This window comes from Aquarana catesbeiana, linkage group LG07, assembly GCF_042186555.1.
Source record: "Aquarana catesbeiana isolate 2022-GZ linkage group LG07, ASM4218655v1, whole genome shotgun sequence".
Taxonomy (NCBI): Eukaryota; Metazoa; Chordata; class Amphibia; order Anura; family Ranidae; genus Aquarana; species Aquarana catesbeiana.
The window spans coordinates 259,605,447-259,631,751 of record NC_133330.1 but is presented as its reverse complement, the minus strand read 5'-3'; the positions used below and the strand labels follow the sequence as shown (position 1 = coordinate 259,631,751).

The window sequence follows — 26,305 nt, the reverse complement described above, 5'->3', positions numbered from 1 at the left end:
TTTAGGGTTTCACACAGGGATCTCCAGAAACGTGAAGTGAATTGAACCCCTCTATCAGAAACTATGTTTACAGGTACTCCATGAAGTCTGATGATCTCCTTGATAAATATGCGAGCAGTTTCGGTGGCAGACGGGGTTCCCCTTAAAGGTAGAAAATGAGCCATTTTGGTTAGACGGTCCACAACTACAAAGATGGCTGAGCATCCTTCAGAACATGGAAGTTCCACAATAAAGTCCATAGAAATCATTTTCCATGGTCTGTCGGGTACAGGCAATGGTTTCAATAGGCCCCAAGCTCGATTCCTGGATGACTTATTCTGGATGCAGATGGGACAGGAACTAACATACTTTTCACAAAAGTCTTTCAGATTGGGCCACCAGAATGTACGCTGCACTAGTTCCAGGGTCTTGCGGACTCCAAAGTGGCCTGCCAATGGATGGTCGTGGAGAAGTGTTAAAACCTTGACCCGAATGTCTTCAGGAACAAAAATTTGGCTTCCTTTCCAGAACAGACCATCTCTACTTACTAAAGAAATTCCAGTAGGCCTGGCTGATTCAGAGGATGCTTCCTTAATCAGGGAAAATAAATCTTTTTGCAGCAGTAAAAAACTGTTTGCGGGTAAGATGGTGTCAGGAGTAGATAAGTCCTTAGGATTGTCATGCATACGTAATAATGCATCCGGTTTGATATTTTTAGAGCCTGGGCGGTACGTGATATGGAAGGAGAAACGTGAGAAAAACAGAGCCCAGCGGGCTTGTCGCGGCTTCAGTCGTTTGGCAGATCGTAAGTACTCTAGGTTTTTATGGTCAGTATAAATTAGTACTGGATGCATAGCCCCTTCCAACAGGTACCTCCATTCTTCTAGAGCAGTTTTAATAGCGAGAAGCTCTCGGTCACCAACGTCATAATTCTTCTCCGCAGGAAGAACCCTACAGGATGCATTATCTCTTTGCTACCTTTGCGCTGTGAAAGAATCGCACCTACCGCAATCTCGGAGGCATCAACCTCTAAAATAAACGGTAGGGATGGTTCAGGGTGACTGAGGATAGGTGCTGAAGTAAACAGTCTTTTGAGATTTTCGAAGGCGTCTTGGGCAAGTTGGTTCCAGGAGAAACGGATATTCTGTTTGGTTAACTGCGTGATGGGTGCAATTATGGCTGAGAACCCCCTGATGAACTTTCTGTAGAAGTTTGCAAACCCCACAAACCGCTGAACTCCCTTCTTGTCCAAGGGTACCGGCCAGTCCAGAACAGCGGACACTTTTTGTGGGTCCATCTTGATGCCTGTTGCGGAGATGATTAACCCCAGGAATTGGATGCTCTGTTGTTCGAACTCACATTTCTCCGCTTTAGCGTACAGACTGTGTAAGCGGAGATGACCCAACACCCTGCGGACATGCTCCTGATGCAATTCACGGGATTCTGAAAAAATCAAGATATCGTCCAAGTATGCAATTACAAATACATCTAGAAAGTCCCTGAGGACGTCGTTAATCAGGTGTTGAAAGGTTGCAGGGGCGTTGCAGAGTCCAAAGGGCATGACCAGGTATTCATAATGCCCGAATCGGGTTCGGAATGCTGTCTTCCACTCATGTCCAGCCCGGATACGGATTAAATTATAAGCCCCTCTCAGGTCAAGTTTGGTGAAAATGACGGCAGTCCTTAATTTTTGAAAAAGTTCAGGTATCAAAGGTAGAGGATACCGATTTTTGACCGTGATCTTGTTTAGTTCACGATAGTCGATACACGGCCGGAGCGACTTGTCCTTTTTGGTGACAAAAAATATTCCGGCACCAGCTGGAGAGGTAGAGTGGCGTATAAAACCTTTGGCCAGGTTCTCATCTATATATGTTTTTAGTACTTCCTGTTCCTTCTCAGATAGTGGAAAAATGCGTCCGAATGGTATTTCGGATCCTGGCAGCAATTCAATGGGGCAATCGTAGGGGCGATGAGGTGGAAGAGAGTCTGCCCCCTTTTTACTAAAAACATCAATGAATTCATGATATTGTTTAGGTATGACCTGGCAAAGTTTCTGGTCGATGTCTAAACAAAGTAGGGTAGATGAGGAATCCGAATCTTTCTTAAAACAGTGTTCAAGACAGTAAGAAGATGAGAATTTCACTTCTCCAGATGTCCAATGAATGTATGGGTTGTGGGCCTGCAGCCAAGGAATGCCCAGGATGATGGGAAACATAGGGGAGGAGATGACATCAAGAACCAGTAGTTCCTTGTGTTGGGAGGAAGTAGAAGCAGGCAGAGGCAGGGTTTCTTGGGTTACTTGTCCCGATCTGATGCGGGAACCATCAGCTAGAAACACAGCGAGTCCATGGGTCTTGGTTCGTAATGGGATGTTATGCTGGCTGGCAAAGTTTGAGTCAATAAAGCAACTGCATGCTCCGGAATCAATGATGGCGTTGATCGTTATAGTCCCTTCTTGCAGCTGTAAAGACAGAGGAATGGCAATGTGGGTAGAGTTCGCAGACAGAGCAGAAAGACTGGTATACACAGAAGATGGGCACTTACTTAACTTGACTGGACAGTTCAGGACATAGTGCCCAGTCCCACCGCAGTAGAGGCACAGATTGAGTTGCCGGCGTCGGGCCCGTTCTTCAGGCGATAAGGCAGGTCGCATCAGTCCTAATTGCATAGGCTCTGCAGAGTCAGGCATAGCATTGGCTGGATTTGAACTGGATGGGGGTAAGTAGCGTGCTGTCGGGAGTGGTGCTCTGGCTGTCATCCACATCGGGCGGGATTGCAAAGCGGATCGTTCAGAACGACGTTCCCGGATTCGCCGGTCAATTTGAATAGTCAGATTAATTAATGCTTCAAGAGTGTTTGGTACACCCACTCGGGCAAGTTCGTCCTTTAAACCTTCAGACAGACCCAAGCGGAACTGATGACGCAGGGCCGCATCATTCCACTGAGTGTCCGCACTCCAACGTCTAAAGTCCATGATATAGTCTTCCGCAGGTCTGCGACCTTGCTGGAGCGTGAACAGTGCTGATTCAGCTGTTGCAGTCTGTTGAGGGTCCTCGTAAATTTGTGCCATGGCTTCAAAGAAAGATGATAAAGACTGGGTTAGTGCTGAGTCCCCCTCAAGTAGACGATGAGCCCAGGTCTGAGGTTCCCCTTGTAAGAGGGAGATCACGAACCCCACTTTGGTGGCCTCCAGTGAAAAAGTTCGGGGCTGTAACGCGAAGAAGAGCTTGCAGGCGTTGCGAAAGGCCCGGAACTTGGACCGGTCTCCAGGGAATCTATCAGGAGTGGGAACCTTTGGTTCAGGTGGAAGCATTACAACAGAAGGACCAGGAGCCGTCTGAGCCGGGGTTGCGGCTGAAGAGGAGGCCAGGGGGTTAGGCCCTGCTAGGTTCTGGACTTGTCCCTCCAATCTGTTGTAGTTATCCTGGAGGGATTGTACGGCTTGAGTGAGGGCCGCAAGGTGGGTACATATTTCTTTCAAAGGAGAGGTATCTCCTGCAGGCTCAGTCATGGCTGCTTCGTACTGTAAGGTACCTGGTAGGAGAGCCTGACTGTAGGAGAAGACCTCTCATACAAAGCTGGTTCAGGAGCCACTGGAATGGGGACAGTGGTCTCCTGAGCGCAGTGGGGTAGGAGTGCCTGTATAGTCTCTGATGTGGAGGCAGAGATCCCTCCTGGGATGGCAGGGCTGCAGGTGAGTGGAGACTGGAACAGCAGTAGACTTGACACACTGGATGGCTGGGTTGCAGGTGAGAGGAGACTGGAACGGCAGCAGGTTTGACACACTGGATGGCTGGGTTGCAGGTGAGAGGAGACTGGAACGGCAGCAGGCTTGACACACTGGAGGAAGAGATCACTGAAGCTGAAGCTGAAGGTGCAACAGCAAGTGAACGGCAGGCACAAGCAGAGTCAGACAGTCCGGGTCGGCAGGTAGCTGGCACAGATAATAACAGCAGGCAAGGCAGAGTCGGTGAACAGGCAAGGGTCGGCAACGGTAGTAGATACAGACAGAAGAGTAGTCAGGCAGGCCGGATCGGGGTTGGAGCAGGTCGGATGGTCAAACAAGCCGGGTCAAATCAGGTAGCAGACAATCAGGATACAGGTTCAAACAGGTTCACAGAGCTGAGACGAAGCAGCGATGTTCTCATGGAACAGGGGAACTTTTATGTGCTAAATGGCGCCAAACCGGCGCTAACGCGAGCGCGCGCGCGCCCGTGCACGCGTGAACGCGCGCACGCACCCGCGCGCGCCCGAGCGCCGCGCTGATGTACAGCAGCTTGATGTCTGAACAGAAGCGCGCCGGCGCATAGGCGAATGCAAGTGCCCCGGTCTGGTGCTGGTAGATCCCTGACAGCTGCAAAGTCCGTCAGAAAGACTGTCGGACCTAGTCCATCGAAAAGTCCGCTCGTGGGTACAAGGCGTAAGACCCCTTTCACACTGCAGTAGTTTTTCAGGCGCTACAGCGCTAAAAATAGCGCTTTAATAGCGCCTGAAAAAAGCGGCTCCATTCACTCCAGTGTGAAAGCCCGCGCCTCCAATGCTCCTCCCCATTGAAATCAATGGGGCAGCTATGCGATACCACTGTTGCGGGCGGATTTAACCCCTTTTCGGCTGCTAGCGGGGGGGGGTTAATACCCCCCCGCTAGTGGCCGAATAGCGCCACTAAAAGGACAGTAAAGCGGCGCTAAAAATAGTGCCGCTTTACCGCTGATGCCGGTGGCGACACAGTGTGAAAGTGGGCTTAGGGTGTCCTATCCAAGAAGAAGGAGATAAATAAAGTCCCACTAAAATGTACAGGCAGCACAGGGGGCACAGTCAGCAGCACACATTAAATATTTGTGACTTACCCTGTCTGTGTCCATGTGTACTGTCAATGAGCTGGCCACTCCCCCTGGCCCTGTCCTGCCCAATCACAGTCCCAGCTAATCCTGCAGCAGACATTAGGCTCTGCCTCCGCAGGGATAGATAAGCAGAGAGCATTAACCAAGGCGAAAGAAATCTCTTCATGCTTTCTTTCCTCCTCCTCTCTCCAGCAGCCATCCGATAACCGGGGGGGGGTGATGGTGCTAGTGAAAATGTGCAATCTCATGTTCCCTTCTCCCCTCTTCAGCTGCCAGCGGGGGGGGGTGGGGTGGGTGCTGGCGAATCTGATATTGTCATTCTCTCTCCTCCTCTCACCGGCAACATGCTGATTGTTGAGGGGGGCAGCTGGGCAGATTGGAGCACCGAGAGCAGAGCCAATCCTCCCTTGGGCCCCCCCCCACAGCAGCAGGGCCCTACGCAGCTTGCATAGTGAGCATATAGGGCGGATCGGCTCGGATGGCTAGGCACCTTCACTATGTAACCAGCAGCAACTATTTGAAGCTCCTTACTTATTTTCAACCTGTCGTTTCACACATAAATGCATATATACATACACGCATGGACATGCACGCATACATACACACATACTGTATATACATGCATGCACACACACATGTACATAAACGCATACATGCATACACACATACAAACATGCATAGATGCACATGCACATACACACATGTACACATATGTATGCATACATACACACATGGACATGCACACATAAAGGCATGTATACATGCATGCATGGATATGCACACACGCACACATATACATGCATACATACATACACACATGCACATAAATTCATACACACATACAAACATGCATTCATAGATACATACATGTACACATACACATGGACACAAACATGCATGAACACATAAATGCACGTATACATACACAGATGCACATACATACATGCAAACCCACATGCACATAAACACATACATGCGTACACACATGGACATGTACACACACATACACTCATGTATCTCATGTATAGTTACACGCATGCATGAAGAAATACTCAGTCATTCAAGCTTGGAGGGAGAAGAGGGGTTCTCTAGACAGGGCACAGAAGAAAAATGAAAGGAAGCAATGAGGGAGGGAGATATACAGACCCTGTACAGAGATGCCGATGGAGGGACATAAACTGACTACACTATCACTCACGGATCGGCAGCCATGATAAGCATGGTCAGCTTATAGAGAGGAAAAGGCAGAATCATCCAGGCATTGTACAAGACATTGTACAACATTTTTTCAAGCACTGATGGAAATTTATTTTCCCATTTTGTTACTGGATATTGGCACATACTAAAACATTTAATTTGAAAATGGCTTAATGTAGCTTAACATGTAATAAAGTGCCTAAACCTCAATCAATTGCCCTGAAACTTTGCACAACCTAAGTTTTTACATTTCCAAACCTATCCAAGAAGTTTCATGAGATTCGGTGTTCCACAAGGCAAACTAGGGACAATAAGCTTGATTTTTGGGGAGCTTAATGGCTTAACGTACAAAAAATACCTTAAGTGTTAACTAATTTCCCCCAAACTTTGCACAATAGAAGACTCTATCCATGCCAACACATTCTGAAAATTTCAGCTCATTTGGTTAATCACACCAAAAGTTATTCACGTTAAGCTATATTATACAATGCTAAAACATTTAATGTGAAAATGGCTTAATGTAGCTTAACGTGTAATAAAGTGCCTAAACCTCAATAAATTGCCCTGAAATTTTGCACAGCCTAAGATCTCAACTTCTTAAACCTATCCAAGAAGTTTCATGCGACTCTGTTCCACAAGGCAAACTAGGGACATTAAGCTTGTTTTTTGGAGAGCTTAACGTACAAAAAAGACCTTAAATGTTAACCAATTTCCCCCCAAACTTCACACAATAGAAGACTCTATCCATGCCAACATATTCTGAAAATTTCAGCTCATTTAGTTAATCACACCAAAAGTTTTTCACATTAAGCTATATTTTACAATGCTAAAATGTTTAATGTAAAGAGCGTAACGTACTGTATCATAATGTGCCTTAACCTCAATCAATTGTCTTGAAACTTTGCACAGCCTAAGTTCTCAACTTCCCAAACCTATCCAAGAAGTTTCATGCGATTCGGTGTACCACAAGGCAAACTATGGACATTAAGCTTGTTTTTTTGGAGATCTTAATGTGGCTTAATGTACAAAAAAAAACCTTAAATGTTAACTAATTTCCCCCAAACTTCACACAATAAAAGACTCTATACATGCCAACATATTCTGAAAATTTCAGCTCATTTGGTTAATCACACCAAAAGTTATTCACATTAAGCTATATTTTACAATGCTAAAACATTTAATGTGAAAATGGCTTAATGTAGCTTAACGTGTAATAAAGTGCATAAACCTCAGTCAATTGCCCTGAAATTTTGCACAGCCTAACATCTCAACTTCCCAAACCTATCCAAGAAGTTTCATGCGATTTGGTGTACCACAAGGCAAACTATGGACATTAAGCTTGTTTTTTGGAGAGCTTAATCTGGCTTAACGTACAAAAAAGACCTTAAATTTTAACCAATTTCCCCCAAACTTCACACAATAAAAGACTATCCATGCCAATATATTCTGAAAATTTCAGCTCATTTGGTTAATCACACCAAAAGTTATTCAGATTAAGCTATATTTTAAAATGCTAAAACATTTAATGTGAAAATGGCTTAAAGTGGAGTTCCACCCATTTTATGCATTTCCTCACTCTGGTATCCCCTGTAAAAATCCTTTTCGCCATGGAAATTCTTTTTTTTTTTAAAGGAAATACCTTAATTATCTTTTTTTCTCTGGCATTTCCGGTAGTCCCCGCCGAGGCGATTACATCATAGGCGATTTGCAAGGGCCCCTGGGATAACGGCGTCATGTATCCCAGGAGTCCTTGTTAATCGCCTAGTGACGAAATCTCACGATAGTTGACGGAACGTCCGCCGACGCTGCTATGGCAACATGTCAGGACTCAAGAGGAAGGAGCACCGTGCGGTGGAATTACTGCGCAGGTGTGAGATGTGGAGGTGCCTGCTGCACAGATTACCGGAAATGCATAGAAGAGGGCTTCAGATGCCCACAGTGGAGATGGACACTGCCAGCTTCCGAGATCCAGATCTTTTTATTTATGTTTGAATAGAAAAAAAGTGAGTACTAGAATAACACTATCTAAAGATTGCATATAAAGTGGATCAAGTTGAAGTGGAGTCTTAAAAAAAAAAATTGAACTCGGGGACTGGAACTCCGCTTTAATGTAGCTTAATGTAGATAAACGTGTAATAAAGTGCCTACACCTCAATCAGTTGCCCTGCAACTTTGCACAGAGTAAGATCTCAACTTCCTAAACTTATCCTATAAGTTACATGCGATTCGGTGTTCCACAAGACAAACTAGGGACATTAAGCTTGCTTTTGGGGAGCTTAATGTGGCTTAATGTACAAAAAAGACCTTAAATGTTAACCAATTTCCCCCAAACTTAATTTCAGCTCCTTTGTTAAATCACACCAAAAGTTATTCACATTAAGCTATATTTTACAATCCCAAAACACGTGGCTCAACTTTCATAAATTGTCTTGAAACTTTGCATAACCTAAGTTTTTAACTTCCCAAACCTATCCTAGAAGAGTCATGGATTTTGGTCTCCCACAAAGAAAATGAAGGTGTTAAGCTTGTTTTTTTGGGGGGAGCTTAATGGGGCTTAACTTACAATAAAGTGCCTAAACCTTAATCAATTGCCTTGAAACTTTGTACAACCCAAGCTTTCAGCTTCCCCAAACCTATCCTAGATGTTTCATGGATTTTTGTTTTCTACAAAACGAGTGAGTGACATTAAGCTTGTGAAGCCCCTACCACCTTTTGTGTAGTGGCTGTAGTGTGGGACAGCCATGGGGGAATATTATGTGTGTGTGTGTGCTCACCAGCCATTCACTAGGGGTTTCTTGGCCAGTGGTGCATGCTGAGGAAGTGCATATATACTTAGGAGAATTGCCATATGCTCAGGCTTCATACAGCCTACATCCAGGCTTGTCCTGGAGATGGGGATGCTCAAGTGTGGGAAAGGTTTGACTAGGACTCAAGCCTAGAAGAGGCCTCACATGCTGATTGAGGAGGAGAACCAGAGACGCTGGATGGCTACTGGAGGTATCTGTTACTGGAAAGGACCTAAGGAGCAAGTCTGCTGTCCCTCCTACTGAAGATCTTATGTCTATTCCCTATTCAGCTGTTTCTCTAATACCCAGTGCCAGCCTGTGCTCCTATTGATTCTGCACTGTGGAATACTGAAAGGGACAGGTGAGTCTGGAGTTATGTTCTAATCTAGTTTTGCCATGGATGTTCTCAGCCCTATGCCTTCTGTCAGTTATTGAGTTCTCCAATAAAGCATTTAAATATGTACTTAAAATGACTGGCGCCAAACCTTTCTTTGATCGCACAGCTCTTCACTGGTCTAGGATCTGCCCGAGATTAAAATGTCAGTCTTCCCTGCCTTTGGGTGTCAATGCTATTTATTTATTATAGTCCTAAAACATTTAATTGGAATAGCTTAAAGGGTTAGTTCACCTTTACAGAAAATCTGTAAGGTGAACTTATACTGGACCTCCTCCCCATCCCCCCTCGCCCACACGAGTTCCCCCAAGGGAGAGCGGCTCTCCAACCAGTCACTCAAGAAGAGGAGCCTGGAGCACCGCTGAGGGACCCCAGAAGAGGAGGATCAGTGCTACTCTGTGCAAAACCAACTGCACAGAGGAGGTAAGTATGACATGTTTGTTTAGCCACTTCAATACAGGGCACGTATACACCTTCCTGCCCAGACCAATTTTCAGCTTTCAGCTTTCAACTGATGGGCACTGGTAGGCGGCACAGATGGGTAGCACTGATATGCAGCACTGATGGGCATTGATAGGTGGCACTGATGGGCACTCATGGGTGGCACTAGGTGGCACTGGTGGGCACTGATGGGCACTGATAGGCGACACTGATGGGCACTGAAAGGCTGCAAAGATAGGTTCTTATGGGTGGCACTGATAGGCGGCACTGATAGGCGGCACTGCTGGACACTGATGGGCACTGATACGTGGCACTGATGGGCACTGATACACGGCACTGATATGAGGCACTGATAGGCACCCCTTGTGGCACTGGCAGTGGTAGGCATTGTGAGTGGGCACTGATTGGCAGCTGCCTGCGCATTGATTGGCAGCTGTCTGGGCACAAATTAGTATTTCCCTGGGGGTCTAGGGGGCATACCTGGTGGTCCAGTGTGGATGGCCATCTTGGTGGTCCTGGGCGGCTTCCCTGGTGGTCCTGGGTGGGATCCGAGGGGGGGCTGTGCTGATAAACAATCAGCACAGACCCCCCCTGTCAGGAGAGCAGCCGATTGGCTCTTCTCTACTCGCGTCTGTCAGACGCGAGTGAGGAAAAGCTGATCACCGACTCTTCCTATTTACATCGTGATCAGCTGTGATTGGATACGGCTGATCACGTAGTAAAGAGTCTCCGTCAGAGACTCTTTAGCTAGATCAGAGTTGCGGTGTGTCAGATTGACATACCGCAACAACGATCGCCGCGATGCGCGCCCCCGGGGGCACGCAGCTGCTTAATATCCTGATCACGTCATATGACGTTCGGTCAGGATATTGAAACCACTTTGCCGACGTCATTTTGCTATATGGCAGGCCGCAAGTGGTTAAAAAAAGAAAATGAACCTTTACATATCCTTTAAGCTAAAGTCACCCATTTCCCTTGTGGGAAACCAAAATCCATATTCAGGATAGGGGTGAGAAGATAAAAACTTTGGTTGTGCAAAGTTTCAAGGCTATTGATTAACCACTTCAGCCCCTGAAGGATTTGCCCCCTTAATGAATAATAAATATCCCAAAAAAATTAAAAAAAAAAATTACTTCATCAGTTTAGGTCAATATATATCCTTCTACATATTTTTAGTAAAAAAAATAGCAATAAGTGTATAATGACTGGTTTGGGCAAAAGTTATAGCGTCTACAAAATAGGTAATAGATTTATGGTATTTTTATTATTTATTTATTTGTTACTATTAATGGCGGTGATCTGCGATTTTTAGCGGGACTGCAACATTGTGGCGGACAGATCGGACACTTGACATTTTTGGGACCATTGACATTTATACAGCAATCAGTCCTAGAAAAATGCACCACACGCATCGGGTCCCCCACCGTGCAGAGCTATGGCTCCTAAAGGATATTTCTGCAATGTTGTAACATGAAAAGATATAATACAATATTTACAAAAATGTGAGGGTGTACTCACTTTTGTGAGATACTGTACCTTTTATGTGCAGTGTTTTTTTTACAGAGAAGCCCTGATCCTCCTCTTCTCATTTCACTCCCTGGCGCTCCTGGCTGTTTCCTCCTGCCAAGTGCCCCCACAGCAAGCGGCTTGCTATGGGGCGCTCGAGCTGAGCCACAGCTTTGTGTCCATTTAGACACTGAGCCATGGTTCGGCCCACCCCCTCTCTCCTGATTGGCTACCTGACTTTGATTGACAGCAGTGGGAGTCAATGGTGACACTGCTGTGTCTCCGCCTCTTCAGAACAAGCTTAACCACTTGCCAACCAGCCGCCGCAGTTTTACTGTGGCAGCATGGCTTGGCTGGGTGAAATGATGTTATGTTACATCGCTTCGCCCTGTGGCCACTAGGGGCGCGCCCACAGAGACTATGCGAGTGCCAAGCAGGCGCGATGTCTGCCGGGCACCCATGATCGCTCGTGACACAGCGAGAACCGGGATCTGTGTGTGTAAACAGCGATCTGTCATTTCCCATAGTAAGTCCCATTGCCTCTTCAGTTAAAACATGCAGAAGGAACACAATTAACCCCTTGCTCACCCCCTAGTCTTAACCCCTTCCCTGCCAGTGACATTTTTACAGTAATCAGTGCATTTTTCTAGCAGTGATCGCTGTAAAAATGCAATGGTCTCAAAAATGTGTCAAAAGTGTTTGATGTGTCGCCATAATGTTGCAGTCCGGATAAAAATCACAGATCGATGCCATTACTAGTAAAAAAAATAATAATCATAAAAATGCCATGATTTTATTCCCTATTTTAGACGCTTTAACTTTTGCGCAAACCAATCAATATACGCTTATTGCGATTTTTTTTTTTTACCAAAAATATGTAGAAGAATACATATCGGCCTAAACTGTGGAAAAAAATAGTTTTTTTTATATATTTTTGGGGGATATTTATTATAGCAAAAAGTAAAAAATATTGCTTTTTTTTCAAAATTGTTGCGCTTTTTTTGTTTATAGCGCATAAAATCGCAGAGGTGATCAAATACCACAAAAAGAAAGCTCTGTTTGTGGGGAAAAAATATGCAAATTTTGATTGTGTACAACGTTGCACGACCGGGCAATTGTCAGTTAAAGCGACGCAGTGCCGAATTGTAAAAAGTGCTCTGGTCAGGAAGGGGGTAAAATCTTCTGGGCCTGAAGCGGTTAAAGGGATTTTAAAGTCAGAAGGGTTTATTTATCTTAATGCATTCTATGCATTAAAATAAAAAGCCTTCTGTGTGCAGCAGCTCCCCTAACACTACCCTGAGTCCCATTTAGATCCAGCGATGACATTGCAAGACCCTGACAATCACAGGCATGACTCCACAGATGGAGTGCCGAGCCTGCCTAACCCATGACTTAAGATAAAAAAAAAATGCATGTATTATGTTATTAAGGACAAACAAGGCTTTCTTTTTGTGAATATTGTCCTGCAACAATAATAATTTTTTGCAATCCTTAGACAAGTAAATGTAATAAAACTAAACAAAAGGCATTTTTTTCTTTCTTTCAGTATATATATATGTAAACAGATGTCAAAAAATATTAATAAGCAAAGCAAACAAAAAACAGAAAAAAAGTTTAACTATTAGTTAATAAAATAGAAAAGAAAAAAATCACCAGGAAAATTACAATTGAATAGAGAAGGAGAATATAGAGTTAATCAGTGCTGATAATAGAAAACAAAGGGTTAATAAGGAGTTCAACAGAGGAAAATTTAATTAGAAAAATTTTTTTTTTTTTACTTGTCAAGGTTGCTTTAACTCTCTTCACCTGCAAATCGAAGTTCATCCCTTTAAAGCGGAGTTCCACCCAAAAGTGGAACTTCCGCTCATCAGATTCCTCCCCCCCCGCTGTCACAATTGGCACCTTTCAGGGGGGAGGGGGGGTGCAGATACCTGTATATTACAGGTATTTGCACACACTTCCGGCATAGATATCCGCAGAATCTGCCGGAATTTACAACACTTCCCGTTCCCCCACTGCTGTCTGCTGGGAAACGGGTCCCAGAGACAACAGGGACCATCCGTAATGCGCTGCGCGACTCGCGCATGCGCATTAGGGAACCGGGAAGTGAAGCTGCAAGCCTTCACTTCCTGATTCCCTTACCGAAGATGGAGGAGGCAGCACCCGAGGACCGAGAGATGGTTCGGCCTCGGGTGCCGACATCGCGGGCGCCCTGGACAGGCAAGTGTCCATGTTTTAAAAGTCAGCAGCTGCAGTAATTGTAGCTGCTGACTTTAAAAAAAAAATGGTTAAATGTGAATAACTTTTGGGGTGATTTACCAAACGATCTGGAATTCTTGAATAGGTTTGGGAAGTTGAGAACTTTAGGCTGTGCAACATTTCAAGACAATTGATTGAGGTGAAGGGACATTATGGTACGTTAAGCTCTTTACATTAAATGTTTTAGCATTGTAAAATATAGCTTAATGTGAATAACTTTTGTTGTGATTTACCAAATGAGCTGAAATTTTCAAAATATGTTGGCATGGATAGAGTCTTTTATTGTGTGAAGCTTGGGGGAAATTGGTTAATATTTAAGGTCTTTTTTGTATGTTAAGCCACATAAGCTCTCCAAAAAACAAACTTAATGTCCATAGTTTGCCTTGTGGTACTCTGAATCACATGAAACTTCTTGGATAGGTTTGGGAAGTTGAGAACTTAGGCTGTGCAAACTTTCAAGACAATTGAATGAGGTTAAGGCAAATTAAGCTCTTTACATTAATCGTTTTAGCATTGTAAAATATAGCTTAATGCAAATAACTTTTGCTGTGATTTACTAAATGAGCTGAAATTTTCAGAATATGTTGGCATGGATAGAGTCTTCTATTGTGTGAAGTTTGGGGGAAATTGGTTTAGGCACTTTATTACACGTTAAGCTACATTAAGCCATTTTCACATTAAATGTTTTAGCATTGTAAAATATAGCTTAATGTGAATAACTTTTGGTGTGATTAACCAAATGAGCTGAAATTTTCAAAATATGTTGGCATGGATAGAGTCTTTTATTGTGTGAAGTTTGGGGGAAATTGGTTAACATATAAGGTCTTTTTTGTACGTTAACCCCCCTAGCGGTATTCCCGAGTCTGGCTCGGGGTGGATTTTCAATACCAAAAGCGCTATCCCCGAGCCAGACTCTGGATTGCATCGCAGGATCCTTGTAGATGTTACTTACCTTGTCCCCTGGATCCTGCGATGTCTCCCCGCTGTGATCGGCGAGCCGCCTTGTCTCGCTCGATTCACAGTCCCGAGCTCCGTTCCCTGCGAGCGTTGCGACGCACGGGGACAGAGTTCGGCGGCAAATTCAAAAAGTGAAACACACAGTACAGATACAGTATACTGTAATCTTACAGATTACAGTACTGTATCAAATACTTACACATCCCCTTTGTCCCTAGTGGTCTGCCCAGTGCCCTGAATGCAGTTTTATATTATAAAAACTGTTCTTTGTGCCTGGAAACTGGAGATTGTCCATAGCAACCAAAACTGTCCCTTTACATCAAAAGTGGTTTTAGACCAGCTAGAAAACAGCGATAATAAATTAGAATCACTTGCAGAATTGAGCGATAGTGATTTGTGGGGAAATCCGTCACCAAACACTAAAAGTAACGAAAGCGACAATTCTGCAACTGAGCAAATTTCAGTGTTTTTGATTTGATTAGATTATTGAATAATTTTTATTATTATTATATTATTATTTGGTATAATTATTTATAGTTATTTATTATATTAAATTTTTTTTTTCGTTTTTCAAACTTTATCATACCCAAGATGTCTACTAGACTCTTGTTTGGACAGATTTAAGTGAATTATTCCTAAGAATTACAGGCCTATAATATAAAACGCCAAATTTCTGTGAAAAATAATTGTACCGCTTTCAGAACCTAAAATCTGAAATAATCATATCGCCAGGGAGGTTAAGCCACATTAGGCTCTCCAAAAAACAAGGTTAATGTCCATAGTTTGCCTTGTGGAAGTTGAGAACTTAGGCTGTGCAAAGCTTCAAGACAATTGATTGAGGTTAAGGCACATTATGGTACGTTAAGCTCTTTATATTAATCGTTTTAGCATTGTAAAATATGGCTTAATGTGAATAACTTTTGGTGTGATTTACTAAATGAGCTGAAATTTTCAGAATATGTTGGCATGGATAGAGTCTTCTATTGTGTGAAGTTTGGGGGAAATTGGTTAACATTTAAGGTCTTTTCCTGAAGCCACCATGGCAGCATACTAGTGATAGGCTCCGCCTTTCTCCCCTCCCTCAGGACCAATGAAATAGCATAAATTAAAGGCCAGTTAGGCCCAGCCCCATTCTTCTTTTTGTCCTCATACCTCCACGCACCAGTGAAGAGTAAGCAGTTCTATGTTCCCCTCTCTGCCTCCAGGCAGCTGCCAGCTGGGTTAAGCCTCTCCCAGTACGAAGTCCCAGTATCAGGCTGCTAAAAGCGCTTGGGAGCTCCTTCTGTGGGTCTCGATGGAGCTGAGCAGTTTTTCCTCTTTAGGAATGAAATCTGCCATTAAGGTTAGTGCCTGCAATGCTTGTTGGTTTTGGGGAGGCCAGCTTTGCATCCTTCTTACCTTTGCCTTTGTTTGTCTCCTGTTATTTTCTCATTTTCTGCACCTCCTGTTCTTTTCCTCCTGCAGTGGCACTGGTCTGGGTACATTACTCCCCCTAGACAGGTTCTCTGTCCTTTGCTGTCCTAGGTCGGCTGTAGGTATAGCTTACGTTTGTAGATTGTGTATGTATAGGTTTGGGGCAGGTGGGTATGTGGGGATAGATAGATAGATAGATAGATAGATAGATAGATAGATAGATAGATAGATAGATAGATAGATAGATAGATAGATAGATAGATAGATAGATAGATATGTATATATGTGTATTGTAGGGGATCAGAGGGGTGGACAGCTGGCTCAGAGACAGTCCATTAAAACAAAAGTGGCTTTATTCAGCAAAATGGCAAAATAAACCTAAGATAAAACAGACTTGTTTTGTCATATGGTTGTGCACACAGGTAAAGCTCACAGTTCAGCAGCACACAGGCTTATAGGTAATAGTTCATGGCTCCAATCAGAGCTACACTCTTTATGTGGTTAAAGTGGAGTTCCACCCAAAAATGGAACTTCTACTTTTTGGATTCCTCCCCCCTCTGGTGTCACATTTGGCACCTTTCAGGAGGGAGGAGGGAGCAGATACCTGTCTAATACAGGTATTTGCTCCCACTTCCTGGCATAGATCACCGCGGCGCTTGCGGTGACCTACACCACTTCCGGCGCCTACACTCTCCTCCACCGCTGTATTCTGTGAGACACAGAACACAGCAGGGACCAGAGAGGACGCGCAGCCTGACTCGTGCATGCGCAGTAGGGAACCAGCCGTGCGGCTTCACTTCCTTATTACCTTACCGAGGATGGCGGCGGTAGCCGGCAAGAGCCGAAGGATGGATCGGCTTCGGCTGCCGACATCGCAGGCGCCCTGGACAGGTAAGTGTCCATATATTAAAAGTCAGCATCTGCAGTATTTGTAGCTGCTGGCTTTTAATTTTTTTTTTTGCAAACCTCCGCTTTAAGCTCACCCAGCACACCATCCATCAATGGACATTTTCACACAGCATGCTGCTGTCTCTCTCCTACTCAAACAGCTCCTTCCTGAGACTCAGCCCAGCTGACAATAATCAGGTCTGAAGGGGAAGTACCAGCCCTCTTCGATTAACTCCTTCTTAACCCTGCCCCAGGCTGACACTCTGCAGTATGTATATATGTTCATGTATATGTTTGTGTATATATGTGTGTGTTCTTATGTTGGTTGGTATGTATGTATGTATGTGGGGGGGTGTTATATGGAGCGGTATGTGCATGTATTTATATATGCATGCATATTGTTTAAAAAAAAAAAAAAAGGGAAAGGAGAGAGTGTGTAGATGTATATATGTGTATGTATATATTTAGATATACATTAATAGAGGGAGAAGCGAAGTCGCTGTTGCCTTATCTATTTTTCCTCTTACATAGTTAACTACGTAAGAGGAAAAAATTACATTCTCGGTCTTTCTGTGGCTGTCTGTCTCTCAGTTGGTCGTCCCATATCTCCACGGTTCGAGTATCAGTTACCACCCATACAAAAGACCCTCAACACTTGGGTTTTCAGGAAAAGAGTGCCCTATCATGCGGATTACTTTGATTTTCTTCAGCTCCGCGCGCCCCCGCTCTTAAAGGCCAGAGCCAGAGGCAATAGAAAGGCAGACGTTCTTCAGAGAAGCATAGCTCGGATGCTGCTCCCACTCAGGAGAGAGGTTCCAAGGAAAATGTCTTAGCTCTTCTTTCCCAGACCCAGCACCCCAACAAGAGTCCTGCAGGACCTGTGGCACAGTGCCTATGGCCAGGAGGCTGGTGAGTGAAGTCAGCCTGGTTGAAGTTTGCAGCTGACAGGTAATACAGAATGTCCTTATTACTTATAAGGTGGCACAAAACTTCTGTTTTAAACTCACTGTAATTACTCTAGCTAGCCAGCCCCCTTGTTGCGGGTCTAGTCACTAGCAGAACAGCCTGCCTCATGGATCACTCATACTCTCAGTACTCCTGAGGAGGGGGCGCAGCCTGCAAATGATTTTAGCTCCCTTGCACCAGAGGAAGATCTGGAGCTACTTGGTGTCAGTTTTTCTTTGGAGAACTGTGTATCCAGGCAGCCATGCACACTGTCATGCCTTCGTTAATAAGGCTTGTAATCTTCCTATTGACTTTTTGGTTTAATTAGATTAATCTATGCTGCCATCTAGTGGCCATTTTGTATAACTGCACTATATCTATTTCAAAGTAGTTATTTAGAATAGCTGGTTAGATTTGGTACATGCAAGCCTCTGTACTTTCAATCCCATCAGGCCTTGAGTCAGCTTCCTCCAGCCTTTTCCTCTTTCTTTTCACCATGGAAGCAAGCGCATCAGCTGCTAAGCTCTACGCTAGGATCCATCTTCGGTATGTTTATTACTTGTATCTTCAACTAGATAGATAGATAGATGGCCAAATCAAGCCTACTGTATATGTTTTTCCCCAACTTCTCTCATAATGAAATTCCTCTGGAAGCTGTCAAGAATGAGCATGGTAGTCACAACCACCCCTCCATTCTGACCATAGGAGTCTTGGTGCTTCCTGGCTATCTACTTCAGATTACAGAAGTCGATTCCCCTTCACACATGCACAGACCAGAATAGATCTGGGTGCCTTGTCATCAGTGTCCTTCGGAGGAATGATTGTTCAGTCTTCTGTCCCATTTGAATATATATATATATATATATATATATATATATATATATATATATATATATATTATATATAAAATAATGATTTTGTTTTGTTAAGTAGAACCCACCCTGTCAGCTAGGATATGTATCACTAGTATGCTGCCATCGTGGCGTCAGGAAAACGGAAAATTGTATCATACTTACAGTAATTGTCCTTTCCTGACGCCAATCCATGGTAGCATACGGACCCACCCTTGTGCGTTTCAGTATCTAGCTAATTACGAAGAATGGGGCAGGGCCTAACTGGCCTTTAATTTATGCTATTTCATTGGTCCTGAGGGAGGGGAGAAAGGAGGAGCCTATCACTAGTATGCTGCCATGGATTGGCATCAGGAAAGGAAAATTATGGTAAGTATGATACAATTTTCCGTTATTTGTACATTAAGCCACATTAAGCTCTCCAAAAAACAAGCTTAATGTCCATAGTTTGCCTTGTGGTATACCGAATCACATGAAACTTATTGGATAGGTTTGGGAAGGTGAGAACTTAGGCTGTGCAAAGTTTCAAGACAATTGATTGATGTTAAGGCACATTATGGTACGTTAAGCTCTTTACATTAATCGTTTTAGCATTGTAAAATATAGCTTAATGTGAATAACTTTTGGTGTGATTTACTAAATGAGCTGAAATTTTCAGAATATGTTGGCATGGATAGAGTCTTCTATTGTGTGAAGTTTGGAGGAAATTGGTTAACATTTAAGGTCTTTTTTGTACGTTAAGCCACATTAAGCTCTCCAAAAAACAAGCTTAATGTCCATAGTTTGCCTTATGGTACACTGAATTGCATGAAACTTCTTGGATAGGTTTGGGAAGTTGAGATCTCAGGCTGTGCAAAATTTCAGGGCAATTGATTGAGGTTCAGGCACTTTATTACATGTTAACCACTTGAGCCCCGGACCATTATGCTGCCTAAGGACCAGAGGTCTTTTTCCAATTTGGCACTGCGTCGCTTTAACTGCTAATTGCGCGGTCATGCAATGCTGTACCCAAACGAAATTTGCGTCCTTTTCTTCCCACAAATAGGGCTTTCTTTTGATGGTATTTGATCACCTCTGCGGTTTTTATTTTTTGCGCTATAAATGGAAAAAGACCGAAAATTTTGAAAAAAATGATATTTTCTACTTTTTGTTATAAAAAAAAATCCAATAAACTCAATTTTAGTCATACATTTAGGCCAAAATGTATTCGGCCACATGTCTTTGGTAAAAAAAATGTCAATAAGCGTATATTTATTGGTTTGCGCAAAAGTTATAGCGTCTACAAACTAGGGTACATTTTCTGGAATTTACACAGCTTTTAGTTTATGACTGCCTATGTCATTTCTTGAGGTGCTAAAATGGCAGGGCAGTACAAAACCCCCACAAATGACCCCATTTTGGAAAGTAGACACCCCAAGGAAATTTCTGAGAGGCATGTTGAACCCATTGAATATTTATTTTTTTTGTCCCAAGTGATTGAATAATGACAAAAAAAAAAAAATTTACAAAAAGTTGTCACTAAATGATATATTGCTCACACAGGCCATGGGCCTATGCGGAATTGCACCCCAAAGTACATTCAGCTGCTTCTCCTGAGTATGGGGATTCCACATGTGTGGGACTTTTTGGGAGCCTAGCCGCGTACGGGGCCTCGAAAACCAATCACCGCCTTCAGGATTTCTAAGGGCATACATTTTTGATTTCACTCCTCACTACCTATCACAGTTTTGAAGGCCATAAAATTCCCAGATGGCACAAAACACCCCCAAATGACCACATTTTGGAAAGTAGACACCCCAAGCTATTTGCTGAGAGGCATGTTGAGTCCATGGAATATTTTATTTTTTGACACAAGTTGCGGGAAAGTGACAATTTTTTTTTTTTTTGCACAAAGTTGTCACTCAATGATATATTGCTCACACAGGCCATGGGCATATGTGGAATTGCACCCCAAAATACATTTAACTGCTTCTCCTGAGTATGGGGATACCACATGTGTGGGACTTTTTGGGAGCCTAGCCGCGTACGGGGCCCCAAAAACCAAGCACCTCCTTCATGATTTCTAAGGGCGTAAATTTTTGATTTCACTCCTCACTACCTATCACAGTTTTGAAGGCCATAAAATGCCAAGATGGCACAAAACCCCCCCAAATGACCCCATTTTGGAAAGTAGACACCCCAAGCTATTTGCTGAGAGGCATGTTGAGTCCATGGAATATTTTATTTTTTGACACAAGTTGTGGGAAAGTAACACTTTTTTTTTTTTTTTTGCACAAAGTTGTCACTAAATGATATATTGCTCAAACATGCCATGGGCATATGTCGAATTACACCCCAAAATACATTCTGCTGCTTCTCCTGAGTACGGGGATACCACATGTTTAGGACTTTTTGGGAGCCTAGCCGCGTACGGGGCCCCGAAAACCAAGCACCGCCTTCAGGATTTCTAAGGGCATAAATTTTTGATTTCACTCCTCACTACCTATCACAGTTTTGAAGGCCATAAAATGCCAAGATGGCACAAAACCCCCCAAATGACCCCATTTTGGAAAGTAGACACCCCAAGCTATTTGCTGAGAGGCATGTTGAGTCCATGGAATATTTTATTTTTTGACACAAGTTGCGGGAGAGTGACAATTTTTTTTTTTTTTTGCACAAAGTTGTCACAAAATGATATATTTCTCACACAGGCCATGGGCATATGTGGAATTGCACCCCAAAATACATTTAGCTGCTTCTCCTGAGTATGGGGATACCACATGTTTAGGACTTTTTGGGAGCCTAGCCGCGTACGGGGCCCCGAAAACCAAGCACCGCCTTCAGGATTTCTAAGGGCATAAATTTTTGATTTCACTCCTCACTACCTATCACAGTTTTGAAGGCCATAAAATGCCAAGATGGCACAAAACCCCCCCAAATGACCCCATTTTGGAAAGTAGACACCCCAAGCTATTTGCTGAGAGGCATGTTGAGTCCATGGAATATTTTATTTTTTGACACAAGTTGCGGGAGAGTGACAATTTTTTTTTTTTGCACAAAGTTGTCACAAAATGATATATTTCTCACACAGGCCATGGGCATATGTGGAATTGCACCCCAAAATACATTTAGCTGCTTCTCCTGAGTATGGGGATACCACATGTGTGGGACTTTTTGGGAGCCTAGCCGCATATGGGGCCCCCGAAAACCAAGCACCGCCTTCAGGATTTCGAAGGGCGTAAAGTTGTGATTTCACTCCTCACTACCTATCACAGTTTTGAAGGACATAAAAAGCCCAGATGGCACAAAACCCCCCCAAATGACCCCATTTTGGAAAGTAGACACCCCAAGCTATTTGCTGAGAGGCATGTTGAGTCCATGGAATATTTTATATTTTGACACAAGTTGCGGGAAAGTGACAATTTTTTTGCACAAAGTTGTCACTAAATGATATATTGCTCACACAGGCCATGGGCATATGTGGAATGACACCCTAAAATATATTCTGCTTCTTCCCCTGAGTACAGGGATACCACATTTGTAGGACTTTTTGGGAGCCTAACTTCATACGGGGCCCCGAAATCCAATCACCGCCTTCAGGATTTCTAAGGGCGTAAATTTTTGATTTCACTCCTCACTACCTATCACAGTTTCGAAGGCCATAAAATGCCAAGACAGCACAAAACCCCCCAAAATAACCCCATTTTGGAAAGTAGACACCCCAAGCTATTTGCTGAGAGGCATGGTGAGTATTTTGCAGCTCTCATTTGTTTTTGAAAATGAAGAAAGACACGAAAAATGTATTTTTTTTTTCTTTTTTCAATTTTCAAAAGTTTGTGACAAAAAAGTGAGGTCTGCAAAATACTCACTATACCTCTCAGCAAATAGCTTGGGGTGTCTATTTTCCAAAATGGGGTCATTTGGGGGGGGGTTGTGCCATCTGGGCATTCCATGGCCTCCGAAACTGTGATAGGCAGTGAAGAGTGAAATCAAAAATTTACACCCTTAGAAAGCCTGAAGGCGGTGCTTGGTTTTCGGGGTCCCGTGCGCGGCTAGGCTCCCAAAAAGTCCCACACATGTGGTATCCCCATACTCAGGAGAAGCAACAGAATGTATTTTGGGGTGTAATTTCACATATTCCCATGGCATGTTTGAGCAATATATCATTTAGTGACAACTTTGTGCAAAAAAAAAAAAAAAAAATTGTCTCTTTCCCGCAACTTGTGTCACAATATAAAATATTCCATGGACTCGACATGCCTCTCAGCAAATAGCTTGGGGTGTCTACTTTCCAAATGGGGTCATTTGGGGGGGGGTTGAACTGTCCTGGCATTTTATGCACAACATTTAGAAGTTTATGTCACACATCACCCACTCTTCTAACCACTTGAAGACAAAGCCCTTTCTGCCACTTTTTGATTACATGAAAAAATTCTTTTTTTTTGCAAGAAAATTACTTTGAACCCCCAAACATTATATATTTTTTTTAAAGCAAATGCCCTATAGATTAATATGGTGGGTGTTTCATTTTTTTTTTTCACACAGGATTTTTCAAACGCATTTTTTGGGGAAAAAACACACTTTTTTAAATTTTAATGCACTAAAACACACTATATTGCCCAAATGTTTGATGTAATAAAAAAGATGATCTTAGGCTGAGTACATGGATACCAAACATGACATGCTTTAAAATTGCGCACAAACGTGCAGTGGCGACAAAATAAATACATTTTTAAAAGCCTTTAAAAGCCTTTACAGGTTACCACTTTAGATTTACAGAGGAGGTCTACTGCTAAAATTACTGCCCTCGATCTGACCTTCGCGGTGATACCTCACATGCATGGTGCAATTGCTATTTACATTTGACGCCAGACAGACACTTGCGTTCGCCTTTGCGCGAGAGCAGGGGGGGACAGGGGTGCTTCTTTTTTTTTTTTTTTCTTTATTATTTTTTTGCTTTTTTATCTTATTTTTAAACTGTTCCTTTCATTTTTATTTATTTTTTATTAATTTTATTGTTATCTCACAGAATGTAAATATCCCCTATGATAGCAATAGGTAGTGACAGGTACTCTTTTTTTTTTAAAATTGGGGTCTATTAGACCCTAGATCTCTCCTCTGCCCTCAAAGCATCTGACCACACCAAGATCGGTGTGATAAAATGCTTTCCCAATTTCCCAATGGCGCTGTTTACATCCGGCGAAATCTAAGTCATGAAATGCTCGTAGCTTCCGGTTTCTTAGGCCATAGAGATGTTTGGAGCCATTCTAGTCTCTGATCAGCTCTATGGTCAGCTGGCTGAATCACTGGCTGCATTTTCAGGTTCCCTGTTCGGACAGAAGAGCCAGAGAAAAACATGGAAGACAGTGGGGGGGGGGGGCATTCCCTCCCACTGCTTGCAAAAGCAGTCTAGAGGCTAATTAGCCGCTAGGATTGCTTTTACATGAAAGCCGATGAAAGCTGGCTGAAAAGAATGATACCAAGATGATACCTAAACCTGCAGGCATCATTCTGGTATAACCACTCAAAGTCCAGCAACATACTAGTACGTTGCTGGTCCTTGTTGGGCATATATTGTAAACTTTTTTTTCATGCAGCCTGTGGGCTGAACGAAAAAAAGATATTGATCGGTGGGTATGCCCACCATTAGAATACCTCCCTTCATCCACCCACTTCTAATGATGGGCATACATGCACCATTTATATATGCCGAAGCATGGGGGCATCCTCCCGCAAAAGGCAGGAGCAAATCGCTCCTCCACCCACTGCTGCAAACGCTGTTGCTGTCAAGATAAATAAATCCGCGCTGCAACTGAATGGCATACCTGCTAAGCAAATGATGGTTAACAATAAAACAAAATAACATTACAGTATAACAGTAAGACTTACCATACCTGCAAAGCAAATACAAAAAAAACATAGTAAAAAATAAAACATTTAACACAACCTGTGCCTAAAATATATATATGCCGAAGCATGGGGGCATCCTCCCACAAAAGGCAGGAGCAAATCGCTCCTCCACCCACTGCTGCCCCCACGCTTCGGCATATATGCTGAAGTATGTAACTGTGGTGGTGAAATCACCTCCGACAGCGCTGGAGTCACGGCTTTATATATCGTGGGAGCAAACGCTGTTGCTGTCAAGATAAATAAATCCGCGCTGCAACTGAATGGCGTACCTGAAAACAATAAAATGGTTACCAACAAAACACAGTAAACAGTAAAGTATAAAAAAATTGCATATTTGAAAGAACAATAGAGAGAGAATAGAGAGAGAGAGAGAGAGAGAGAGAACAATAAAACAACAACTATTTTTATTTTTTTTATTTTATATATTTTTTTTTTTTTTACACTTTTTTTAGTAACTTTTAACTTTTGTAACTGGTTCCAGGTTTGGGTCTCTCAAAATGCAATGGCATCTTGGGAGACCCTGTGAAAGTGTGTCCTAGTCTGTGAAGTGCTGAACCCTACGCTAATACTCAACTAGTGTATGGTAGCGTTCAAAACATTCACCCATGCAAAGACCAGGATTGCCAGGACAGGAGGGACAATAACACCGGGTGTCACGCCTAAATCCGCGCTTGCTACAGACACGACATCTTTTTTGGGGGGCTCGTTGGGTAGGGGTACTCGGGATGGCATAAGGAAAATGCCTCTCATGCAGCCGGCCTACTGCATTTGGTTGGGGAAGGTGAGGTAGAGCACCGTCTGGAAACAGAAGGGCTCTGACGATCTCTTCCTGGAATTTAAGGAAGGATCCAGTCCGTCCTGAAGCTCTGTATAGCACATGAGCGTTCAGCAAAGCCAATTGAAATAAATAAACAGACACTTTTTTGTACCAGCGTCTGGCCTTACGGGCAACTAGGTACGGCGCCAACAACTGGTCGTTGAGGTCCACCCCTCCCATATTAAGGTTATATTCGTGGACACAGAGGGGTTTCTCCACAACACCAGTCGCCGTAGTAATTTGGGTCGTTGTGTCTGCATGAAGGGAGGTGAGAACGAAAACATTCTTCTTATCCCTCCACTTCATAGCGAGCAAATTATTATACTTCAAGCAGGCTCTCTCCCCCAGCCTAAGACGGGAATCTACAAGCCGCTGGGGAAAGCCCCGGCGATTAGGTCGCACAGTGCCACATGCTCCAATTTGATGATCAAACAAGTGACTAAAAAGTGGCACGCTCGTATAATAATTGTCCACGTACAAGTGGTACCCCTTTCCGAATAAGGGTGACACCAAGTCCCACACTATTTTGCCAGCGCTTCCTATGTAGTCAGGGCAGTTTGTCGGCTCTACGTGACTATCTTTGCCCTCGTAAACCATAAAACTACATGTATAGCCTGTGGCCCTGTCACAGAGCTTATACATCTTGACCCCGTATCTGGCACGCTTGCTGGGAAGGTACTGTTTGAATGACAAGCGGCCAGAAAATTTAACCAGGGACTCATCAATGCAGACAACTTGATGGGGGGTAAACAAGTCTGCAAAACTTTGGTTGAAGTGGTTTATGAGGGGCCGAATTTTGTAGAGCCGATCGTATGCAGGGTCTCCACGAGGATGACAGAGTTCATTGTTGTTGAAGTGCATGAACCGCAAAATCTGCTCGTATCGTGCCCTGGCCATGGAAGCAGAGAACAAGGGCGAATGGTAAATTGGGTCAGTGGACCAATATGACCGCAACTTACTCTTTTTATTCAAGCCCATGAGGAGGGAAAGGCCCAGAAAGGTCCTAAATTCGGAGACCGTAATTGGTCTCCAATCTCTGGCAAGGGAGGACTGGGGATTAGCGGCGATGTGTTGACCAGCGTATAAATTGCTTTGGTCCACAATAGATCTATAGAGATCTTCGGTGAAAAACAGTGAATAAA

General features: G+C 43.5%; 1 pseudogene; it reads left to right on the top strand.

Moving 5' to 3' along the window:
* Positions 1-3,047: 3,047 nt before the first annotated feature.
* The window catches only part of LOC141102969 (dimethylaniline monooxygenase [N-oxide-forming] 2-like), a 135,006-nt pseudogene continuing 111,748 nt past the window's right edge, over positions 3,048-26,305 (top strand).